We start from the raw sequence: 11,355 nt of genomic DNA on the forward strand, positions 1-11,355 counted from the left end.
AAACAGTTTACTCGGAGGCTGATCAGATAATCAAAATACACATTGGCAATATATAACAAAGTTTTTTAATTTTACATAATAGTAATGATAATGATGATCCAACTTGAAGAGTGACAATATATATATCAGAGAATACAAACAACACTTTATTATTGAAGATTGATCAAGTGTCAACATAAACATTGACAATCGATCGAAGCATAGTACACACAAGACATTTTATTGAAGATTGATCGGATGTCAACAAACAAGTTGACAATCGAATCAGAGAACACAGATATCACACACATTAACGAGAACCAAGAGGTTTATACAATAATAATGATGAAAATGATGGTGCAACCCGAGTAATATCTAAACTCTTAGTCCAGTTCCATGAAACTTCTCTTCCGTGATGCGGTCTAATTTTTCTATCATCTCCACCGTCAAGTGATTCATCCAATCTCCAACCTCACCATGACGAAAATATGCATTGTTCTCCTCGCCAGCAGGCAATTTTCCACTTCTATTCACCTCCAAGTTGCTCAGATTGTCAAAACTGCACAACCTTAAGATATTATCCTCTACGCCTTGGGCCTTTTCTTCTAGAGAAAAAGGGCACTCCAAGAACTCAGCTAGTCTCCTCAGATTGGCAGCTGGATGCTCTTTTATTTCCTCAAACTTCAAGAAAAGAACCTTTTGAGGCATTTCTAAGCTTTTCTTCCAATATCCCAAAACATTGTCCCAATAAGGCCCGTACAAACTCACTCCCCTACAAAACTTGTCAAAAGCCTCTTCAAGTGAATTGGTGCCCCAAGCAGTTGGTCTCAACTTGTTGGTGAAGTGCCAAAGTGAGACAAAAGTGTCCTTAGGGTTCCTACACAAATACACAATCTTGCAAGCCGAGTCTTTGACAGACGTCGGCAGCAAAGCAAAAGGCAAATGAGTTGAAAAGAGCCTTGGAAAGGCAAAGGAGGAGAGGTCCGGAACCTGGCTTTGAGTGTAGAGATTGATGTCCAAGAAGGGCACAAGAACATGAGGGTTGTTGGTGAGCAGAGGGTGTTGTAGAGGGTCCGGCCGATAGCGCACCCGGTTGACCAAGGCGAACAAGATGGCCTTCAACCAAGTGGTGCCGGCTTTGGGAGTGGTGACAAGGAGGATGTCGGTGTGGTGAGCTTGGAAGTGTTTTTGGAATGCAAGAACACCTTTCATGTATCTAGTTGCGATCCAACAACCTTGGTATTGATGGAGATACTTTGCAATCCAGCCTGTTTCTCTAGGCAGGGAGGATACGACGTCGCTGCATTCTTGCGGCAGTTCATCTTCTTGTAAGTAGTTGGGAAGCGTAGAAGAAGGTGGTTGAAGTGAAAGCATTGTAATTTGTAGTCGTACCCCTCTCGATCTCTCTATATATACTTAAGATCCTCACCCAACAACCCATCAATTATTGGACGGAATGGAAATTTCTCATTCCAGAACAATATATATATATATGGTATAATTAAATCCTTACCAAAAAATGAAAAAAACATACGTATGAATGAAACCCTGGCCTATATGTATGAGAATTAGAATTTTCTCTTATTTATTTGAACGGAAGAATATTCAGTTAATTTTATTATAAATACATTTTTATTTCCTAAAAAAATAAATAGACAATAAAATAATAAGATTCTGATCATAAAAATTGAGAGCGATGTAAATCGTGGTTGTCGTCCCCGTGTGTAGTAGGATCATTATAATCATTTATTTATTTATTTTAACATTTTCTCATGGGACAGGGATATAGTGGTTGGTCAAAAATAAAGTAAAAGGTGAAATTCGATCCGAAGATATAATTAAATAAAGAGAAAAGCAGAGGCTAATAGGCTATGATCATTTATCGCCAATAAGTACTAGCTAGACCCAATGTATCATGTATGCTGTCTTTCTTATATTGTCTCTGATGGAGCCACCGACACCCTGGCCTCCTTATATATCCTTCTACATTTTCTATTTGTGTCTATTAATTGTGTCTTTCTCTCATTTAACTTTTTTTAAAAAAATCAACGTGTAGGACTACACTTTCACCCATGTGACGAAATTTTATATATATATATATATATATATTAAATGAAAGTGGTTAATATCATATGAGTAAAACCTAATTAAAGGACGATGGGTGCCACTACTTATGCCGACATAATTAGGATGGCGCGCGGAGCATAGCCAACTTGCATGTAAACGGTGGCGGCCGGAGATATTCTTCTCCTTACTCCTCAACTTGGCTAGCCCTTGTCTTCCCTCTCTATTGTGGATTGAGTTTTTGAAGGGCAGTAAATTTAGGTGGACAAAAAGAAAATAAGATCCAATAAATGATGGTTATATATGCTTCATAAAGGATAAATATTTTATATTATGATCAAACGATATATATTATTTGTGCAGAAAAGAAAAGGATAATCAGACAGCTAAGGATAAAATAATAAAAAATAAAACTAAATTGTACCGAAAATATTACTTATGGTTTGATCATTTTGTATTGATACTCGATCTCAAAATATTATGCTTCAACACATGAAACCCTAAATTGGTTGGAACCCAAAGCAACACATTATATTTATGCCGGTAATTAATGCAAGGCCATGGTTGCTTAGTATTGCTTAGCAAAAGTGAGACACGAGAAAATATTGAATCAGTAATTGAGTTGTCATACACTAAGTTAATGACATAGAGTCTCCAAGAGGTTATTTAATTGGTTGGGATCACGCTTAATGAAGCGAAAATTACTAGTTTGAATCCCTTTCTTCCTCTAGTGCGGACATGTAATTAAAAAAACAAAAAAATGAAAATAAAGTTAATGACACAGAACTATCCTAACAGAAAATATCTACAAGAGAATAAAAAGAATTGTGCATAATATTTGGGGATTCTTTTTAGAATAATATCTTTTACTTTTTCTACAAATAATTTGCTTTGTCTTCAAGCTTAGGATTGTTTTTGTATTTTTATTTATTTCTTTTTCTCCGATTATTTTGCTTCAAAAGTAGACAAACTTAGCATATATAAAGGCAGGTCATTATTTTTAAATTCAGTTTTGAAGTATCAATTAAATCTCGGCCTTTTAGAATTATTTTTCTATTTGCTTCTTTAAGTTATTATTTTCATAATCATTATTTTCTCTCTTCTTGAGTTCTCTTTTCAGTCTTTCAACTATTAATTTCTACTGCTATCTATAGAACAATCCTACCTCTGCCAGACATAAAAAAAGCAACCTAGATTGAACTTCAATAGAGTTTCTTTCGACGCACTCTTAAACCCAAAATAGTAATAATAAGCCAATTAAGATGTTTAGTACTTGATAAATAGTAATAATAAGCCAATAAAGATGGTTAGTGATTGATAAATAGTAATAATAAGCCAATTAAGATGGTTAGTACTTGATTTCTTGTTAGAGCACTCATAAAGCCGAATCATTCTTCACTTTTAGCTAAAATGGCTAATGAAAAATGATTAAAAAAAAAAAGAAAAAAAAAAAATCATTCCATCGGCTTATTCGTGAACAGTATAACGTTCAAGGATGCAACTTTTTTTTATTGTTTCTCCATCTCTCTCTCTCTCTGACTTTTTTTGTTTCTTCACCTACTCATTTTTCAAAACCTTATTTCTTTATCTTTCTCGCTCTTTCTTTAACCTTTTTTTGTTTCTTCCTTCTCACTTTCTTTGCAGAACTATTCACCTTATTCTTTCTCCTTTCTCTTTAATCAAAAGGATTCGTTGCTTCAGCTATTTGGTGAAGTGGGTCTCTCTCCTTCGTGCTGAACAATGAAGTGGCTCTCTCTCTCTCTCTTTCCTGCTATTTGGTGAAGTGGGAGTACTAGATGAAGGAAGACAAGGCTATGGAGAAGTCCCATTATGTTGTCTGTTGTGAGGTGGCGAAGCCTTCTTGGGAGGGTCTGATAGATGAGCACTGAGCAGGTGGCGGTTCTACTGGTAGTAGGTTTTGGGCCTTGAGGGTCAGTGCGTCCGAAGCGGTGGCCCATGGGGTGTAGAGACTGTTGTCTATAGAGAGGGACAAAATTTGATTCCAATATATATATTTTTTTATTTCTTATATAAGATTCTTTAATCTATTGATATCTTAAATTGTTACAAATATCACTAATAATAAATGGTTAAAATAAGTAGAGTAAGATAATATACCTCGTGATTCACACTCTGCATGTGTGACTGTGACAACGTGATGTATATATTTGAAAATTTTGTATGTTGGTGGGAAAATAGACAGAAAAAAATAAAATTAAAAAATCCGACAGCGTACGTAGATAGAGATGTAGTCAAAAGCACGGGAAAAAAATCTTAAACAGGATGGAGAAGGATCCTGTGATTCTGTATTAGACTACATGCAGTTTTTCTTTGATTTTTGTTAAGTTTAGAGAATAAAATTATTTTTTGCTTTTATATGAAACAATAGCTTTTTTTATACCATTAAAATATTATTTCTTTATAAAATACAAGTTCTCTACCTGTCCTCACTTTGTTCACAAAATTTCAACACAATCTCCAATTAAAGACAAAAAAAATGAAAGAGAAAAGATAAATGTTAATATTAAAATAATGTATAAGAAACCACTTTTAGTTCCCTTTACATTGAGAAACAATGTAGGCAACCCTCGAGGATTGGTTAAATATAGAGAATCTGATGTGAGTAGGTTTTTGTGTTTTGTTTGAAATTTTTCCCACACTTAAGGAAATGAATGACATATATGGCATCTGCTGTTAATACTCTTAGGGCCAGTTTGAGATTGGATTAGAGAGTTTAAAAAGCATTTTTAGTACCTAAATAGTTATGTCAAACAAAAGCTGACCTATTTGGTAAAAAATTTCAAAAGTATTTATTTGACTTTTTTACTCTAAAAATTGCAAAAACGCATTTTTGGAAAAGCTTGAAAATGAAGTTTTTCCTAAAAAATTTTTTTTGGACTTAAAAGCTGTATTTCTCAAATATAATTTCAAACATACTCTTAATCAACTATTATTCTATATATATATATAGCATCTACTCTCGTCATTCTACTCTTGTCATTATATATATATATATATATATATATATATATATATATAATGACGAGAGTAGATGCTCTACTAGCATTTCTCTTGACAAAAATGGGCAGATTGATTTAGAGTTGGTTAGAAAGTTAGATGGTCACTATATACACTATGAATATAAATTTTTAAATTGAGGTTATGAAAATGCTATTTAACATTTTTAAGTGTTTATTTTCTAACATTTTTTTTATGTGGGACATTTTTTATTAAAATAAAAAATAAAAACAAAAGAACAAATAGAATACTAAGAAATAGATACTTGTAGATTATTGCATCGTCACTTTCTGTTTGTTATCAAAAATATTTTTTTTAGTACAACTAGATTAATTATTGCATCATCAGTTTCTGTTTTGGGACGTTTGTTACACGTCTTGAAATTTGGGTTGCATTTATGTAGGGAATTTGCTTTGGAATTTCTGTACACATTGACAATAACAAAGTTTTATATTTAATTAGTTTACATAATAGTAATGATAACGATGATCCAACTTGAAGAGTGACAAATAAGAGAATACAAACAACAATTTATTAAATATTCACCGTCACTAAAAAAAAAACAATTTTTTTTCTCACTGGAGTTTTTTGACTTGTCAAGGTGTCTGACACATCAAAATTTTTTTTATGACATGGTGCTTCTGACGTACGTGTGTTGAATGTCAAAAGCATAGGTGTTAGGAATTTTTTTTTCCTGACGTGTTACTGTTTAGCATGTCAGAATTTTCTGACATGTCAATTTTGGCACGTCAGAAAATTTAAAAATTAATATATATATATTTTCTGGAATATTTTTTTTCAATTAAAAAATGTATTAATTTAATTTATTTTTTTTTTTTGTAATTTATTGAGTGGTGCAGAGAAACGTCTTTTTCTGTACCACTCGTTTCTCTGCACCACTCAAAAACCCCACAAAATCTTATCTGCACAACGAAAAAAATTTCTCCGTTTCTGCAAAAAATTTCTCCAAAATCTTTTCTCCATTTTCTCACTTCTTTTCAATCTCCATTTTCAAAAACCCAAACCCACATCGAAAAATCGTCAAACAATCAAAAACCCAAATAAAAAAAACAATCTGAAAAATCAAAAACCTAAACGTCAAACCCAACAAATCTTCAAAAACCCAAAAAATCTTCTTCTCTTCTCTTCTTCTTCTTCTTCTTCTTCTTCTCTTCTCCTTTTTTTTTTTTTCTTTTCTTCTGCTTCTCTTCTCCCTTTCTTTTTCTTCTTCTCTTCTCCTTTTCTTTTTCTTCTCCTTCTTCTGCTTTCTTCGATCTGCCGTGGAGAGAAGGAAGATTGAGAGAGGAGAGAGAGAGGGTGTGGGGAAAATAAATGAGGAAGAAAGAATAAAAAGAGAAAGAAAGTTGAGGGAAAATAAGAAGAAGGAAAAATTTCAAAATCCCATTCATTTTTTTGTGACATGTCAATATTTAGCACATTAGAAAATTCTGACGTGCCAGTTGGACACGTCAGAATTTTCTGACGCACTAAATTAGCACAACAGAATTTTTTGACGCTCTATTTTAGCAAGTTAGAAAATTCTGACGTGTTAGTTGGACACGTCAGAATTTTCTAACGTGCTAAAATAGGACGTAAGAAAATTCTCACGCGCTATTTTACATCAGAAAATAGTAATTTTTTTGTAGTGCGTATGCCATTATTAAAGTTTACAATCGATGGAAGCAGAGTACACACAAGACATTTTATCAAAGATTGATCAGATGTCAACAAACACGTACACTAATAATTAATCAAATCAAAGAACACACGGAACATTTTATTCAGAGATTAACGAGATGCCAATACACACATTGACGAGAACAAAGAGACTTATACAATAATAATAATAATAATAATAATAATAATGAAAATGATGATGCGACCTGAATACCTAAACACTTAATCTAGTTCTATAAAACTTCTCTTCTGATGCGGTCTACACCTTGGGCCTTTTCTTCTGGGATGCGGTCCATGAAACTTCTCTTCTGAGCACCCCAGGAACTGAGCTAATCTCCTCAAATTGGCAGCGGGCTCCTCTTTCATTTCCTCAAACCTCAAGTAAAGAATATTTTGAGGCATTTCTAAGCTTTTCTTCCAATATCCCAAAACATTGTCCCAATAAGGCCAGCCTGTACAAACTTACTCCCCTAAAAAACTTGTCAAAAGCCTTTTCAATTGAAATGGTGCCCTAAATCGTTGGTTTCGACTTGTTGGTGAAGTGCCAAAGTGACACAAAAGTGTCCGTAGGGTTCTAACACTAATACACAATCTTGCAAGCCGAGTCTTTCACAGATGTCGGTAGCACAACAAAAGGTAAATGAGTTGAAAAGCTAGAGCCTTGGAAAGGCAAAGGAGGTGAGGTCTGGAACCTGATTTTCAGTATAGAGATTGATATCCAAGAAGGGTACAAGAACATCCCTAAGAGGTAGATCAATCGGCTGGGACCACGCTTAATGAAGTGGAGGTCACTAGTTCGAATCCCCCTTCCCCCTTTTGTGTGGATATGTTAAAAAAAAAAAAAAAAAAAAAAAGGGCACAAGAACATGAGAGTTGTTGGCAAGTAGAGTGTTGGAGTCTCTCACCTTGTTTTGTGATTCATTTCATGCATGGTAAATCACCAGTTGTTTTAAAAGCTTAAGTTTACAAGAAAATGTAAATTTAATTATTTAATTACCACTCCCCCTCCCCACAAGTGAGGTGAATTAATGGAGTCAATATTCAATCTATGGACCTTTAGCTGATACCATGTTAAATCATCACTTACCTTAAAAGTTTATGCTTATAAAAAGAAGTAAATTTAATTATTAATCAACATTTTAACAATACATCCGCTCTCTATATATAACTAAGATCCTCACCCAAACAACCCATCAATTAGGGACCGAATGGAAATTTTTCATTCTAGAACCAAAATATAAATGAAAGGTGAAACCTAATTTTAATAAGGGTTAAAGCTTAAAAGAAACCCTTTGCCTATATGTAGTTCGAGGGGTGGCGAAGAAATCCATTAAAATCTAGATTTACAAACGTTAAAAATAAAATGATAAGATTCAGAAGGCGAAGATTGAGAGAGATATAAATCGTCATCGTCGTCCTCGTGTAGGGTCGTTATTAATTTATTGTCATTTATTTATTTATTTAACTTTTTCTCATGCCTCTTGGGACATGGGTATTATTGGTTGCTCTTGCTCGAAACGAAAAAATAAAAGGTGAACTCAGAAAAGCAGAAGCTATCATTAATTCATTGACATGGATATTATTCATTGAAACCCCTTATCCTTCAAGATTTTCTATTTGTCTTTCTTTCTTTTCTTTTTTTTTCCATTTAATTTTTTTTAAGAAAAATCAACAATTGAATGTTTAAGACTCACACTTTCACCCGTGTTCACCCATGCATGTGGCCAGTGGCCCCCGGTAATTTTTTTTTTTTTAAAAAATTTATTAAGTATTTTCAATCAAAATTTTAAGGGTGCCCCTAGTAAAAAAAAATTACTAAGGGCGCCCTTGGCCTTCTTTTTGTCGTTCAAATGGTCATTATGTAGAGAAATGGGGCTATTTTTTATTAAAGAGAGAAAATAAAGTTATATTTTATTAGTGGAGAAAGAGTAGATAATAGTTTATTATTAAAAAAAGATAGTGGGTGAATTTTTTAGTGTTTCTGGTCGTAGTTTATAGATAAATATGATTTTTTTTTTTTTGTTGCTAAATTTAGACTCTAGTCTCTTTTATGTAGGCTTAAACTCTAATGTAATTTATGCTTTGAGATTTGAGGCTTTTCTAAAAGAAATAGCCGTATGCTAATAGCCCACTAAAAGTACTCATTTTTCTTAGACACTAGTAGTCATTTGATTGTGCTTAGTTTATTTCGTAAGTAGTTTAAATTATTATGTGCTTGTGACATCGTTAGATGAAGATTTTTAATAGTTACTTTGATTTTTGTTTTTTTGTTTTTTGTTTTTTTTGGTAATTTGATGAGTTTGATTTGATTTGTGATACATAAATTATGGTATAATTTATTTTTTGATTGTATTTACCGTATTATAAAAAATATATATAGTACATAAAGAAAAAAAAAATTATTTTTTTACACCCCTGGCAACTCCAATTCCTAGATCCGCCACTGCATGTGGCGTCCCATTGCGCATGCTATTTCGTATATCATTTTTCATTGATATAGCATTGTTAATTCACCTTCATATCAATCTTATTGATACATTATTGCTGCTGCACAATCATTTTTATGGCTTATAGGGCCTGTTTGGGAGTGCGATTTCAATAAGTGCGATTTTAAAAATTGTGTTTTTAAAAATTGCGTTTTTAAAATCGCTACTTTTTAAAATCAACCTTCTAAAACTTTTAACTTTTGAGAAACTTAATTAAAAGATGATCATACATTAATTACAATTTAATCATAGTTGTGTCGTACGTACAATGTAAATATCCAAACACAATTTTTTTACTATCACACACACACACACACACACACACACACACACACATATATATATATATATATATATATATATATCAAAGAGAATACAAATAACATTTTATTGAACGTTGATAATATGTTATATATATATCAAAGAGAATACAAATAACATTTTATTGAACGTTGATAATATGTCAACATAATTATACATGCACATTGACAATCGAAACAGAGAACACAAATAAAAAAAGTAATTGAAGATTGATCAGATGTCAACATATAGTTGACAACTGAATCAAGAATACAAAAATTTATTCGGAGGCTAATTAGATGCCAACACAACACAACATAAGGGAAATTAATTATGATGCAGTGCCTAAATTCGTACCTAAAATCTTAATCCAGTACCATGAAACTTCTCTTCAGTAATGCGGTCCAATTTCTTTATCATCTCAGCTGTCAAGTAATTCATCCAGTCTCCAACTTGACCTCGACGAAAATATATGTTGTTCTCCTGGCCGAGTGATCCTTTTCCACTTTTATTCACCTCCAAGTTTCTCATATTGTTAAAACTACATAACTTTGAGATATCATTCACTACACCTTTTGCCTCTTCTTCCGGAGAAAAAGGGCACCCCAAAAAGTCAGCCAGCCTCCTCAGATTGGCAATTGGCTGCTCTTTCATTTCCTCATACTTCAAGAAGAGTACTTTTTCAGGCTTTTCAATGCTTTCTTTCCAATATCCCAAAACATGATCCCAGTATGGGCCAAATCCACTCGATCCCCTACAAAACATATCAAAAGCGTCTTCAAGTGAGAGGGCACCTGTACTAGTACTCATTGGTCTCAACCTGTTGCAAAAATGCCAAAATGACACAAGAGTGTCCTTAGGGTTCCTACACAAATACACGATCTTACAATTAGTTGAGTTCTTTGCAGATATTGGTAGCATGGAATAAGGCAGATGGGTTGAGAAAAGCCTTCGAGAGGTAAAAGAATTAGTAGTGAGATCTGGAACCTCTCTTTTATTGTATAAGTCAATCTCCAAGGTGGGCACAAGAATATGAGGGTTGACTGTGAGCAGAGGGTGTCGTTGAGTGTCCGGATAGCGCAACCTGTTCACTAAGGCGAAGGAGATGGCCTTCAACCATGTGGTGCCGGCTTTGGGATTGGTGGCAAGGAGGATATCGGTGTCATGATCAGCTTGGAAGTGTTTTTGGAATGCTACAACTCCTTGCATGAACAAAGTTTCAAACCAAAAGCCTTGATACTGATGGATTGTTTCATGAACCCAGCCTCGTTGTGTAGGCAGGGTGGATATGAGATCCCTGCATTCTTGGGTCATTTCAAGTTCTTGCAAATGCTTGGGAAGCGGAGGAGAAAGAGGTGGTTGATCATCATCAGGTGTAGCCATATGTATAATATTAGTTGGAGTCTTACCTTTTTTTGTGCGTGGTTCATATATATATAGGAACATCCTAGCTAAGTAATCTGTTTATGGGCCAGGGAGTAAAAGAAAAAAATAATGCATCTATATATATATATATATATATATATATATACCCACCAGTCACCAATTGAATGGGAGTTGCAAGTCAATTTTTTATTTTTTATTTTTTCCTTTTTTTCCTGTTACTGCCTCGTGATTCACTCTCTCTCTATACCCACCAGTCACCAATTGAATGGGAGTTGCAACTCCCATTCACTTTTTTATTTTTTATTTTTTCCTTTTTTCCTGTTACTGTTATTAAAAACGAATTGTATGTTATTTTTTGTTTTAAGATAGAAACAAAATAAATAAATAACTACTAAAAAAAAAAAGATTGCTTTTGTTATTTTGAGGCAATGGTAGCAAAAAAGTC

At 33.4% G+C, this 11,355-nt stretch overlaps 2 pseudogenes; both read right to left on the minus strand.

The window, feature by feature from the left end:
• Positions 1–354: 354 nt before the first annotated feature.
• On the minus strand, positions 355–1,353 carry LOC132179860 (cytosolic sulfotransferase 5 pseudogene; annotated as a pseudogene).
• An 8,344-nt stretch (positions 1,354–9,697) lies between these two features.
• Positions 9,698–10,942, minus strand: LOC132179661 (cytosolic sulfotransferase 5 pseudogene; annotated as a pseudogene).
• Between the last annotated feature and the right edge of the window lie 413 nt (positions 10,943–11,355).

This window comes from Corylus avellana, chromosome 4 (genome assembly GCF_965113065.1).
Source record: "Corylus avellana chromosome 4, dhCorAvel1.hap1.2, whole genome shotgun sequence".
Taxonomy (NCBI): Eukaryota; Viridiplantae; Streptophyta; class Magnoliopsida; order Fagales; family Betulaceae; genus Corylus; species Corylus avellana.